Raw genomic sequence first — 13,458 nt, forward strand, 5'->3', positions numbered from 1 at the left:
TATGATCTTAAAGGATTCTGAGCAACCATTGTACCATGATTCAAAAGTTTCTAAACTTTCTACTATGGTAAAGTTGCTTCATATTAAAAGTATTGGTAATTGGAGTAATACGTTATTTACAATATTATTGAAGCTCTTGAAGGAAGATTTATTGCCGGATGGATCAAACTTGCCAGATTCATATTACGAAGCAATGAAGATAATTCGACACCTAGGGCTTTCTTACAAGAAGATTGATGCATGTAAGAATTATTGTATGTTATACTGGAAGGATGATAAGTCTCTTGAGTCTTGCAAAGTTTGCGGTGCATCTAGATGGAAGAAGGATAAACGTAGTGGGGAAACCAAATTTAAAAGTGAAAAAAAGATACCATACGAGATTTTACGTTTTTTTCCTCTAAAGCCAAGACTTCAAAGATTATTTATCTCCTCGAAAATTTCTTCTCTGATGAGATGGCATCATGACAAAAGAGTTGATGATGGAATAATGAGGTACCCGACTGATTCAATAGTGTGGAAAACATTTGATGAACTTCATCAATCCTATTGTAATGACCCGAGCGGTCGTTTTGAGAGTATTAGCCCCGAAACCCTAATTATAGCTCTCTCTATTTTATTTTTGGGCTTTGTGACTTGCCGGGAGGATTTGTTTTTGGTTTCAGAGTGAAATAGGAAACGTAGTCCCTGAATTGAGAGTTCTAGGAATTTACAGTAGTTTGAATTGTGTGAAGACGACTCCAGAATGGAGTTTCGACAGTTCCAATTACTTCGTAGGGTGATTTAAGTCTTAGGAGAGTGTCCGGATATTCATTTGGAAGTCCGTAGGTCATTTTAGCATCAATTGGCGAAAGTTGGAAAATTCAATGATTTTTAGAAGGTTTGAACGGGAATGGACTTTTTGATATCGGGGTCGGATTCTGATTCCGGAAGTTACAGTAGGTCCGTAATGTCAATTATGACTTGTGTACAAAATTTGAGGTCAATCGGACTTGATTTATTAGGTTTCGGCATCGGCTGTAAAAGTTTGAAGTTTTAAAGTTCATTAGGCTTGAATCGATGCCCAATTCATATTTTAACGTTGTTTGATGTGATTTAGAGGCTCAACTAAATTCGTATGATATTTTAGGACTTATTAGTATGTTTGGTTGAGGTACCAGGGGCCTCGGGTTGATTTCAGATGGTTAACGGATCAAGTTGAAGTTTAATGAATGGCTGAAGTACACCAATTGTGGTGCAACCGAACTTGCGCAAGATTGACCGTAAGTACGGGCCCACATACGCATGAGGCCAAGCGCAGAAGAGGACCTAGAGAAGGTGTCATGTGGTTGTAGATGCGACCTGAAGGCCGCAGAAGAGGAGTAGCTTCTGTGGAAGTATGAGCGCAGAAGCAGAAAGGCGAGAGAGGCATGTTGATCGCAGATGCGGACGAGGTCCGCAGGAGCACATGCGCAGAAGCTCACCTTGGTCGCAGGAGCGGAAGCGCAGAGGCGCATTTGGGTCTGTAGAAGTGGACGAGCCTGGACTAAGTTAGAACAGCACATGCAATGGAAATTCTGCAGGTGCGGAGCGCAGATGCGGCTGTGGGTTTGCAGGTGCGACTTCGCTGGGCAGAAAAGGGCCAATTACGAGGGTTTAATTTCATTCTCCATTTTGAGAACCTAGAGAGCTCGGATTGAGGCGAAATTCCGAGGGTTCTTGAGAGTACATATTTTGATAAGGATTCTTGACTCGTTTTTGATTTATTTCCACTAAGATATCATTTATTCTTACTTTAATTAAGAATTTGGGTTGTGAAAAAGGTGGAAAAATCCTTAGGCCGAATTTTGAGGTTTTGATCGAGAATTTTGTATCGGATTTGAGTAATTTTAGTATGGGTGAAGTCGATATTGAATGGGTATTCGTATTTTGTGATTTTACCTTCCGAGACGTGGGCCCGGGTACGTTTTTTGATTTTTTGCTAAAGTCGTAGATTTAATATTTAAATTAGTTTCTTGTAGTTGTATTCATGGTATGTAATTGCTTTTGGCTAGATTTGGGCCGTTCGAAGTCGGAAAGTCGAGGGAAAGGAATTCTTATATTGATTGAGCGAGATTTGAGATAAGTGACTTGTCTATCCTTGTGTGGGGGAACCTACCCTTAGGATTTGGTACTGTTGTAACAATTTGTGAGCGTCGTGTATGCGATGTGATGAGTGTGTACACATGCTAAATTTGGAAATTCCGGTTCTTGCTGAGTAATTTTCTTTTACATTCCTTAACTGAGTTGACTTAGCATGTGTAACTATCATGTTTAGCCTGGTATCGCATGTCTACGTGTTTTAATCCTTAATTTAAATTCGCGCAACATGCTTAGTTGAACTACATACTTCTATGGTCTTGTATTCAATCTTTAACTGTATGATTCATTGCTGTAAATTGTTCAATAGGTTATCAGTTGCATATTTACTTTTGGGACTACGAGGCGGTACCTCAGGAGATCCCCCTATTACATATTTACTTTTGGGACTACGAGGCGGTACCTCGGGAGGTCCCCCTGTTGTGTATTTATATTTGGGACTACAAGGAGGTACATCGGGAGTGCCCCTATTGTTTACTTTTATTTGCTGTTGTAACAACCCGGCCGGTCATTTTGAGAGTATTAGCCCCGAACCCCTAATTATAACTCTCTCTATTTCATTTTTGGGCTTTGTGACTTGCCGGGAGGATTTGTTTTTGTTTTCAGAGTGAAATAGGACACGTAGTCCCTGAATTAAGAGTTTAAGTTCAAGGAATTTACAGTAGTTTGAATTGTGTGAAGACGACTCCGGAATGGAGTTTTCGCGGTTCCAATGGTTTCGTAGGGTGATTTAAGTCTTAGGAGAGTGTCCGGATATTGATTTGGAGGTCCGTAGGTCATTTTAGCATCAATTAGCGAAAGTTGGAAAATTGAATGATTTTTAGAAGGTCTGACCGGGAGTGGACTTTTTGATATCGGGGTCGGAGTCCGATTCCGGAAGTTACAGTAGGTCCGTAATGTCAATTATGACTTGTGTGCAAAATATTAGGTCAATCAGACTTGATTTATTAGGTTTCGGCATCGGATGTAGAAGTTTGAAGTTTTAAAGTTCATTAGGCTTGAATCGATGCCCAATTCATATTTTTAGCGTTGTTTGATGTGATTTAGAGGCTCAACTAAGTTCGTATGATATTTTAGGACTTATTAGTATGTTTGGTTGAGGTACCAGGGGCCTCGGGTTGATTTCAGATGGTTAACGGATCAAGTTGAAGTTTAATGAATGGCTGAAGTACACCAATTGTGGTGCAACCGAACTTGCGCAAGATTGACCGTAAGTACGGGCCCACATACGCATGAGGCCAAGCGCAGAAGAGGACCTAGAGAAGGTGTCATGTGGTTGTAGATGCGACCTGAAGGCCGCAGAAGAGGAGTAGCTTCTGTGGAAGTATGAGCGCAGAAGCAGAAAGGCGAGAGAGGCATGTTGATCGCAGATGCGGACGAGGTCCGCAGGAGCACATGCGCAGAAGCTCACCTTGGTCGCAGGAGCGGAAGCGCAGAGGCGCATTTGGGTCTGCAGAAGTGGACGAGCCTGGACTAAGTTAGAACAGCACATGCAATGGAAATTCTGCAGGTGCGGAGCGCAGATGCGGCTGTGGGTTTGCAGGTGCGACTTCGCTGGGCAGAAAAGGGCCAATTACGAGGGTTTAATTTCATTCTCCATTTTGAGAACCTAGAGAGCTCGGATTGAGGCGAAATTCCGAGGGTTCTTGAGAGTACATATTTTGATAAGGATTCTTGACTCGTTTTTGATTTATTTCCACTAAGATATCATTTATTCTTACTTTAATTAAGAATTTGGGTTGTGAAAAAGGTGGAAAAATCCTTAGGCCGAATTTTGAGGTTTTGATCGAGAATTTTGTATCGGATTTGAGTAATTTTAGTATGGGTGAAGTCGATATTGAATGGGTATTCGTATTTTGTGATTTTTACCTTCCGAGACATTGGCCCGGGTGCCTTTTTTGATTTTTTGCTAAAATCGTAGATTTAATTTTTAAATTAGTTTCTTGTAGTTGTATTCATGGTATGTAATTACTTTTGGCTAGATTTGGACCATTCGAAGTCGGAAAGTCGAGGGAAAGGAATTCTTATATTGATTGAGCGAGATTTGAGATAAGTGACTTGTCTAACCTTGTGTGGGGGAACCTACCCTTAGGATTTGGTACTGTTGTAACAATTTGTGAGTGTCGTGTACGCGATGTGATGAGTGTGTACACATGCTAAATTTGGAAATTCCAGTTCTTGCTGAGTAACTTTCTTTTACATTCCTTAACAGAGTTGACTTAGCATATGTAACTATCATGTTTAGCCTGGTATCGCATGTCTACATGTTTTAACCCTTACTTTAAATTCGCGCAACATGCTTAGTTGAACTACATACTTCTGTGGTCTTGTATTCAGTCTTTAACTGTATGATTCATTGCTGTAAATTGTTCAATAGGTTATCAGTTGCATATTTACTTTTGGGACTACGAGGCGGTACCTCGGGAGATCCCCCTATTGCATATTTACTTTTAGGACTACGAGGCGGTACCTCGGGAGATTCCCCTGTTGTGTATTTACATTTGGGACTATGAGGAGGTACATCGGGAGTTCCCCTGTTGTTTACCTCTATTTGCTGTTGTAACAACTCGGCCGGTCGTTTTGAGAGTATTAGCCCTGAACCCCTAATTATAGCTCTCTCTATTTCATTTTTGGGCTTTGTGACTTGCCGGGAGGATTTGTCTTTGGTTTCGGAGTGAAATGGGACACATAGTCCTTAAAAGGGGAATTTTAAGTCGTAGGATTTGACCAAAGTGCAAACTGTGTGAAGATTACTCCGGAATGGAGTTTCGACGGTCCCAATAGCTCTGTAGATGAATTTGGTCTTAGGAGCGTGTTCGGATGTGAATTGCAGGTCCGTAGGTCATTTTAGCGTCAATTGGCGAAAGTTGGATGATTTTTGGGAAGTTTGACAGGGAGTGGACTTTTTGATATCGGGGTCGGATTCCGATTTCGGAAGTTGGAGTAGGTTCGTAATGTCATTCATGACTTGTGTGCAAAATTTGAGGTCAATCAGACTTGATTTGGTAGGTTTCGGCGTCGGATGAAGGAGTTTGAAGTTTTAAAGTTTATTACGCTTGAATCGATGTGCAATACGTATCTTTAGAGTTGTTTGATGTGATTTAGAGACTCGGCTATGTTCGTATGATGTTTTAGGACTTGTTGGTGTATTTAGTTGAGGTCGTGGGGGCCTCAGGTGATTTCTGGATGGTTAACTAATCAATTTGGACTTGGGAGAATGGTTGAAGTGCACCAGTTCTGGTGTAATCGCACCTGCGCAAGATTGACCACGGATGCGAGCTCGCAGAAGAGAGCATTTGGGCGCAGATGTGGGGCTGGAGGAAATGGTATGTGGTCGTAGGTGTGATGTGAAGGCCACAGAAGCAGAGTCTCTTCTGCGGAAGAGTGCTTGGGAGGCCTGTCCGCAGAAGCGGATGGGTTTGCGCAGATATGCGCCCGTAGAAGCGGAATTTGGCAAGGAAGCTGGGACGGAAGAAGCGGCTGGGAAGCTCACAGAAGCGAGTCCGCAGGAGCGGATGAAGAGATCGCAGGAGCGAGGGAAACCGCAGAAGTGGGTATGTTGTCGCTTCTGCGATGCCGAAGATGCGGCTAGGTTTTCGCAGAAGCAGAAGTGCTGGACAAAACATTTAAATACAAGGGTTCACTATTTTGCTTCATTTTAAACATTTTGAGCTCTGGTCTTGGCAATCTTTGAGAGCATTTTCGAGGTATTTCTTGAGGTAAGTCTCTTGTACTCATTTTTGATCAATAATATTGTTTCCCCGTTGATTTTCACACCTAGTTTGTGTGTTTTTAAGGCGGAATTTGGGAGTTTGAGGCTAGGGATTTGGAGAGTTTAGTTTGGGGATTTGAGTGGCGACTTGGTGTAAGATTTTAGTAAAATTGGTATTGCTGGAATCGTGGTCGAATGGGTGTTCGTATTTTGTGACATTTACTCGATTCTGAGACGGGGGCCCGGGTCGACGTTTTGGGGCGATTTTTTGTTTCTTTGCTAAAGTCGTAGTTTCATTATTTAAATTAATTTAATATAGTTGTATTTATAGTATGTAATTTCCTTTTGGTAGATTTGGGCCGTTCGGAGTTGGAAAGTCGAGGGAAAGGCATTCTCATTGACTGATTGAGCTTGATTTGAGGTAAATGACTTGTCTAACCTCATGTGGGGGAAATCCGCTTAGGATTTGGTACTGTTGTAACAATTTGTGATATGTGAGCGGCGTATACGCAAGGTAACGAGTGCGTACACTGGCTAATTGTGGAAATTCCGATTCTTGCTGAGTAGTCTTCTTTCAAATTCCTTAACTGAATTCCCTTAGCAAGTGTAGTTGTCATGTTTAGTCTAGTATCGCATGTCTACGTGTCTTAACCCTTTCTTGAAATTTGTGCAATATGCTTATGTGAATTACTTGTTTCCATGATCTTGTATTCAGTCTTTAACTGTATGATTCCTTGCTATAAGTTAGTTGCTCCATAGGTTATGAGTTGTGTATTTAATTTTGAGACTACGAGGCGGTATCTCGGGAGACCCCCCGGTCGTGTATTTACTTTTGGGACTATGAGGTGGTACCTAAGGAGATCCCCTTGTTATGTATTTACTTTTGGGACTATGAGGCGGTACCTCAGGAGATCCCCTGTTGCATATTTACTTTTGGGACTATGAGGCGGTACCTCGGGAGATCCCTTGTTGTGCATTTACTTTTAGGACTACGAGGTTGTTATGACCCGATAGGCCATCTATAGTTTTAAACCTTAAATCTTTGTTTCGAAGCCTTTAATAGCTCCTTTAAGCATTCCTCGATTTGCGTGAGCAATCCGGGTGTTTTTCCGTAAGGCTTTTATGTTAAAAATTGATAAAATATGAAATATTTCCTTAAATATTCATTTGAGTTAACTTCTGTCAACACTTTGAGCAAACGGATCCGGATCGGTGTTTTGAAGGGCCCGGTTGGTCCGTATCGTGATTTGGGACTTTAGCGTATGCCCGAAATCGAATTCGGAATTCCCTAGTTTGAGTTAACGCAATTTGTTGAAACTTTGAAGTTTAAAGTTTTATAGAATTTATAAATTGGACTGATGTTTGACTATGTTGAAACTATATTTATGACTTGTATGTCAAATTTGATGAGAAACAGAGTTGGTTTGACGTGATGCGGACGTCCGGTCGTTAAAATAGAAGATATAAAGTTTTATTGAAAATTTCATGTGATTTGGTGTCTGATTCGTAGTTATAGGCGTTATTTTGGTGTTTTGATCGAGGGAGCAAGTTCGTATGAGATTTTTGGACTTGTGTGCGTATTTCGTTTGGAGCCCCGAGGGATCGGGTGAGTTTCGGATAGCCTACGGACCTTAGTTCTTTCAAAAATCTGATTTTTCTAAACATCTGGTGGTTTCTAGTGTTCCCTTCTTCGCGTTCGCGAAGGCACTCCCTCGAACGCGAAGAGTGAATTGGGCTGGGTAGGATTTTCTTCATCGCAAACGCGGTAGCTGTGTAGAGAACGCGGAGCAATGGGGTCTTACCCTTCGCGATCACGACTAGATTCCCGTGAATGCGTAGGCTTGTGACCTGGGAAGGGGGGATCATTGTTTCTTCTGCGTGAACGCGAGCATTGGCTCGAGGACGTGAAGGCCAGAGGGGAGCAGCTTTCGTGAAGCCGTGGGAGGACTCGCAAATGCGAAGGCCATTTAGGCTGCTGTAGTTCGCGAACACGGCAGGCCCTTCGCGAACGCGGCAGACCCTTCCCGAACGTGAAGAAGGCCTGACGTCCAGTGATTAAAAACAGACGAAAACGGTATTCTTTCATTTTTTCATAAACTCTCCATTATAGCTCTGCCTAGAGGCGATTTTTAAGATAAAACTCAACATCAATTCATAGGTTTGTACACTTTAACTTATTTTCTTCTATTTCTAACATCACCCATTAATTTCTAGCCCTAATCTTTGTTCTTCCATGGTAGAAAACTAGGGATTTAGGAAGAATTGAGGGTTTTTGTAAATTAGGGATTTAGACCTCAAATTGAGGTCGGATTCCGATACTAATTACATAATCGGGCTCGGGGGTGAATGGGAAAATAGATTTTGGTCTGAACCTCAGGTTTTGACCAAGCGGGCCAGGGGTCGATTTTTGACTTTTTGGGGGAAACTGTGGAAATCCTAAATTTATGCATTGTAATTGATTCCTTTAGCAATATTTGACAGTATTGAATCAATTATGGTTAAATACGAGTGGTTTTGAGATGGATTATAGGGGAAAGGCTCTGGGAGAGCTTTGAGTCGACTTTTGGAGCAAGGTAAGTGTCGTGGCTAACCTTAACTCGAGGAATTAGGACTTGTTTGCCTATTTGCTACTTGTCTAAATGTTGGATACAATGTATATGTGAGGTGACGAGTACTTATGCATTGTTGTTGGGTTAAAGCATGCGGGTGGGACTTGTTCCTTGTAATTTATTTCTTTCTTTGATCTTAATATCCATGCTTAGACTAGTTAATTACTAAATTGATTGTTCTTTCCGCACTTATGGACTATCTGTGATAATTGAGCACTGATTCTGAAGTAGAGATTTGTATAGTTAAACCATTGTTTACATAAGACTTGATCTTGCTTATTCTATCTCCCTGTTGTTATATGTTCATTGTCACATGGTATGGGAGAGTGTTAATGCACGAAGGGTGATGATGTGCCGTATTTGAGTGTTAGTGCACGAAAGGTTATGTCGTGCTATAATTGAGAGTTAATGCACGAAGGGTTATGCCGTGCCGTATCTATTGTTCAAGATGAAATTGAGAGTAAAAGCACGATGGGTGATGCCATGACATATTTATAACTTTATAGTGAGATGGAGGATAAAAGCACGAAGGGTGATGTCATGCCCTTATTACTGTTTCATGGTGAGGCTGAGAGTAAAAGCATGAAGGGTGATGCTATGCAGGTTTATTCATTATGCTCGTTCATTTTGTTGATTGAAGGCTTATTGAACGATTCTTGATATTATTCCCTGCTATAGTTACCGTATCTTGTGCCCCTTTCGCATGTCCCCTCCCCACTAGTACTTGTTAATTCTTTATTTGTTGTAATTTTGTACGTATATTTTCATTCGTACAGGTTTATTTATGTGGGTGTCCTATCATAGCCTCGTCACTACCTCGTCGAGGTTAGGATTGACACTTATATAGTACATTGGGTCGGTTGTACTCATACTACATTCTGCACTTCTTGTGTAGATTTTGGTACTGGTCCCAGTTGTTCGTGAGGCGTACCAGCTCGGATTGGCATTTGGATACTCAAGGTAGATCTACTGGCGTCCACAGACCTTGAAGTCCCCTTCCACTTCCCCTATTTACTGTTCTTTTCATTCAAGACAATTGTATTTAATTGAAACCCTATTTATAGAAACTCTAGATGCTCGTGAACTTGTGACTCCAGATCTGGATTGTACTAAAATATTATGGGTTTTATGATATTCCGCATTCCGTATTGGTTTCATTTTGGTTTAACTAGTTTTACTTGTTTGAATTGATTAAAAATTGGCTTAAGGATCCTCTAACATTGGCTTGCCTAGCAAGTGAAATGTTAGGGGCCATCACGGTCCCAAAGGTCGGAATTCCGGGTCGTGACAAAGGAGATACCTCGAGAGCGCCCCTATTGTTTTCCTCTATTTGCTGTGCTATTACCTTTCTGAAATTTTCTTGTTGTTCATGTCTCAGTCACTTCATTGTATTTTTATATTTTCTGCCTCATTACCTTTTATTCCAGTAGGGTCCTGACTAGACCTCGTCACTTCTCTACTGAGGTTAGATTAGCAAAATTGTCACGCTTCGTGGTGTACCGGTATCTATCATCTCTGACCGGGGTACGCAGTTCACATCACGGTTCTGGAGAGTCGTACAACGTGAGTTGGGTACTCGGTGGAGTTGAGTACAACATTTCACCCTCAGACGTACGGACAGTCCGAGCGAACTATTCAGATATTGGAGGATATGCTTCGTGCGTGTGTGATGGATTTTGGGGGTGGTTGGGATCAGTTCTTTCCACTTACGGAGTTTGCCTACAACAACAATTATCAGTCGATCATTCAGATGGCATCGTATGAGGCTTTGTATGGTAGACAATGTTGGTCTCTAATGGGTTGGTTCCAGCCGGGCGAGGCTAGGCTATTGGGTACAGACTTGGTTTAGGATGCCTTAAAAAAGGTTAAATTGATTCAGGATCGACTTCATACAGCCCAGTCTAGGAAGAAGAGTTATGCGGATCGGAAGGTTCGCGATGTTGCATTCATGGTTGGGTGCGGGTCTTGCTCCAAGTTTCGCCCATGAAGGGTGTTATGAGGTTCAGAAAGCTGGGCAAGTTGAGCCCTAGGTATATCGGGCCTTTTGAGATTCTTGATAGGGTTGGAGAGGTGGCTTACCGACTTGCTCTACTACCTAGTCTCGCTGCAGTTCATCCAGTATTCCATGTTTTCATGCTCTGGAAGTATCACGGCGATCCGTCTCATGTGTTAGACTTCAGCTCAGTCCAGTTGGACAAGGATCTATCTTATGTTGAGAAGCCGATGTCCATTTTGGACAGGCATGTTCGAAAGTTGAGGTCAAAGAGCATTGCTTTAGTGAAGGTTCAGTGGAGGGGTCATCCAATCGAGGAGGCGACTTGGGAGACCGATCATGATATGCACAACCGTTGTCCTCATCTTTTCACCGCTTCAGGTATGTCTCTATACTCATTTAAGGACGAACATTTATTTTAAGAAGGTGAGGATGTAATGACCTGGTCGGTCATTTTGAGTGTATTATCCCCGAACCCCTAATTATTACTCCCTTTATTTTGTTTTGGGGTTACGTAACTTGTCGGGCTGATTTGTTTTTGGTTTCAGAGTGAAATGGGACACACAGTCCCTAAATTGGGTGTTTAAGTTCTAGGAATTTATCGTAGTTTGAATTGTGTGAAGACGACTCCGAAATGAAGTTTCGACGGTTCTAATAGGTCTGTAGGGTGATTTTTGTCTTATGAGAGTGTCCGGATGTTGATTTGGATGTCCGTAGGTCATTTGAGCGTCAACCGGCGAAATATGGAAAATTGACTGATTTTTGGAAGATTTGACCGGGAGTGGCCTTTTTGATATCGGGGTCGGATTATGATTCCGGAAGTTGGAGTAGGTCTGTAATGTCAATTAGGACTTGTGTTCAAAATTTGAGGTCAATCGGACTTGATTTGATAGGTTTCGACATCAGATGTTGAGGTTTGAAGTTTTAAAGTTCATTAGGCTTGAATCTATGCGCAATTTATATTTTTAGCATTGTTTGATGTGATTTAGAGGCTCGACTAAGTTCTTATGATGTTTTAGGACTTATTAGTATGTTTGGTTGAGGTCCCGGGGGCCTCGGGTTGATTTGGAGGTCTAGGTCCCAGTTTTAGGGCAACCGAACCTGTGCAAGATTGACCGCAGGTGCGGGCCCGCAGAAGCATGAGTCCAAGCACAGAAGCAGGCCTATGGTCGCAGGTGCGACGTGAAGGCCACAGAAGTAGAGTTGCTTCTGCTGAAGTGTGAGTGCAGAAGCAGAAAGGCCAGGGAGTCATGTTGATCGCACATGAGGAAGAGGTCCGCAGGAGCGCATGCGTAGAAGTGCTCCTTGGCCGCAGGAGAGGAAGCGCAGAGGCGCATTTGGGTTCACAGAAGAGGAAGAACCTAGGCTAAGTTAGAACCGCACCTGCGATGGAATTCCGCAGATGCGGGTGTGGGTTCGCAGGTGCGACTTTGTTGGGCAGAAAAGGGCCAATTCTTAGGGTTTAATTTCATTCTCCATTTGTGAAGTTAGAGAGCTCGGACTGAGGCGAAATTCCGAGGGTTTTTCAGAGGAAACATTTGGGTAAGGTTCTTGACTTGTTTTTGATTTATTTTCACTAAGATATCATTTATTCTTCCTTTAATTAAGGATTTGTGTTGTGAAATTTATGAAAAAGGTGGAAAACTTCTTAGGCCAAATTTTGCAGTTTTGATCAAGAATTTTGTACCTTTTGAGCAATCCGTAGTTTGTGACCTTTACCCGTTTCCGATATGTGGGCCTAGGGTGGGGTTGACCTTTTGGAGTGATTTTGATTTTTTGCTAAAATCGTAGATTTATTATTTAAATTAGTTTCTTGTAGTTGTATTCATGGTATGTAATTGCTTTTGGCTAGATTTGGGCCGTTCAGAGCCGGAAAGTCGAGGAAAAGGCATTCTTATCGATTGATTGAGCGAGATTTGAGGTAAGTGACTTGTCTAACCTTATGTGGGGGAACCTCCCCTTAGGATTTATTACTGTTGTAACAATTTGTGATATGTGAGTGCCGTATACGCGAGGTGACGAGTTCGTACACGGGCTAAATGTGAAAATTCCGGTTCTTGCTAAGTAGTCTTCTTTTAAATTCCTTAACTGAGTTGGCTTAGCATGTGTAGCTGTCATGTTGAGCCTAGTATCACAAGTCTACGTATCTTTACCCTTACTTAAAATTTTTGCAACATGCTTAGTTGAACTACTTGCTTCTGTGATCTTGTATTCAGTCTTTAATTGTATGATTCCTTGCAGTAAATTCGTTGTTCCATAGGTTGTGAGTTATATATTTACTTTAGGGACTATGGGGCGGTACCTCGGGAGATTCCCCTGTTGCATATTTACTTTTGGGACTACGAGGTGGTGCCTCAGGAGATCCCCCTGTTGCATATTTACTTTTAGGACTACGAGGCGGTACCTCGGGAGATCCCCCTGTTGTGTATTTATATTTGGGACTACGAGGTGGTACCTCGGGAGCGCCCATGTTGTTTACTTCTATTTGATGTGTTGTTACCTTTCTGTAAGTTCTCGTTATTGATTTCTCAGTCATTTCATTGTATTATTATATTTTCTACCTCATGTCCTTTTATTCCAATAGGGCCCTGACCTGACCTCGTCGCTACTCTACCGAGGTTAGGCTTGGCACTTAGTGGGTACCATTGTGGTGTACTCATACTACACTTCTGCACATCGTTTTGTGCAGATCCAGGTTCTTCCTATTAGACTAGATACCAGTGAGCTGGACTGTACGTGAAGACTTCAAGGTATATATGTCAACGTCCGCAGACCTCAGAGTCCCCCTCTATCCTTATTATGTTATTTTCCTTATTCATTTTAGACTCTGATGTATAGAGACATTTAGTATCATCTCTTAGAAGCTTGTGACTTATTTCTGCCAGATTTTGGGAGTTTTAAATTAATTGAATCGCAGTTCGTATTTATATTTCATATGTTGAGATTTGAGTTATGTTTTATATTCAGTTATTCCGCAAGTTGTTAGGCTTACCTAGTCTTAAAGACTAGGTTCCATCAAGATACTCTAT

Source organism: Nicotiana tomentosiformis, chromosome 6 (assembly GCF_000390325.3).
Source record: "Nicotiana tomentosiformis chromosome 6, ASM39032v3, whole genome shotgun sequence".
Lineage (NCBI taxonomy): Eukaryota > Viridiplantae > Streptophyta > Magnoliopsida > Solanales > Solanaceae > Nicotiana > Nicotiana tomentosiformis.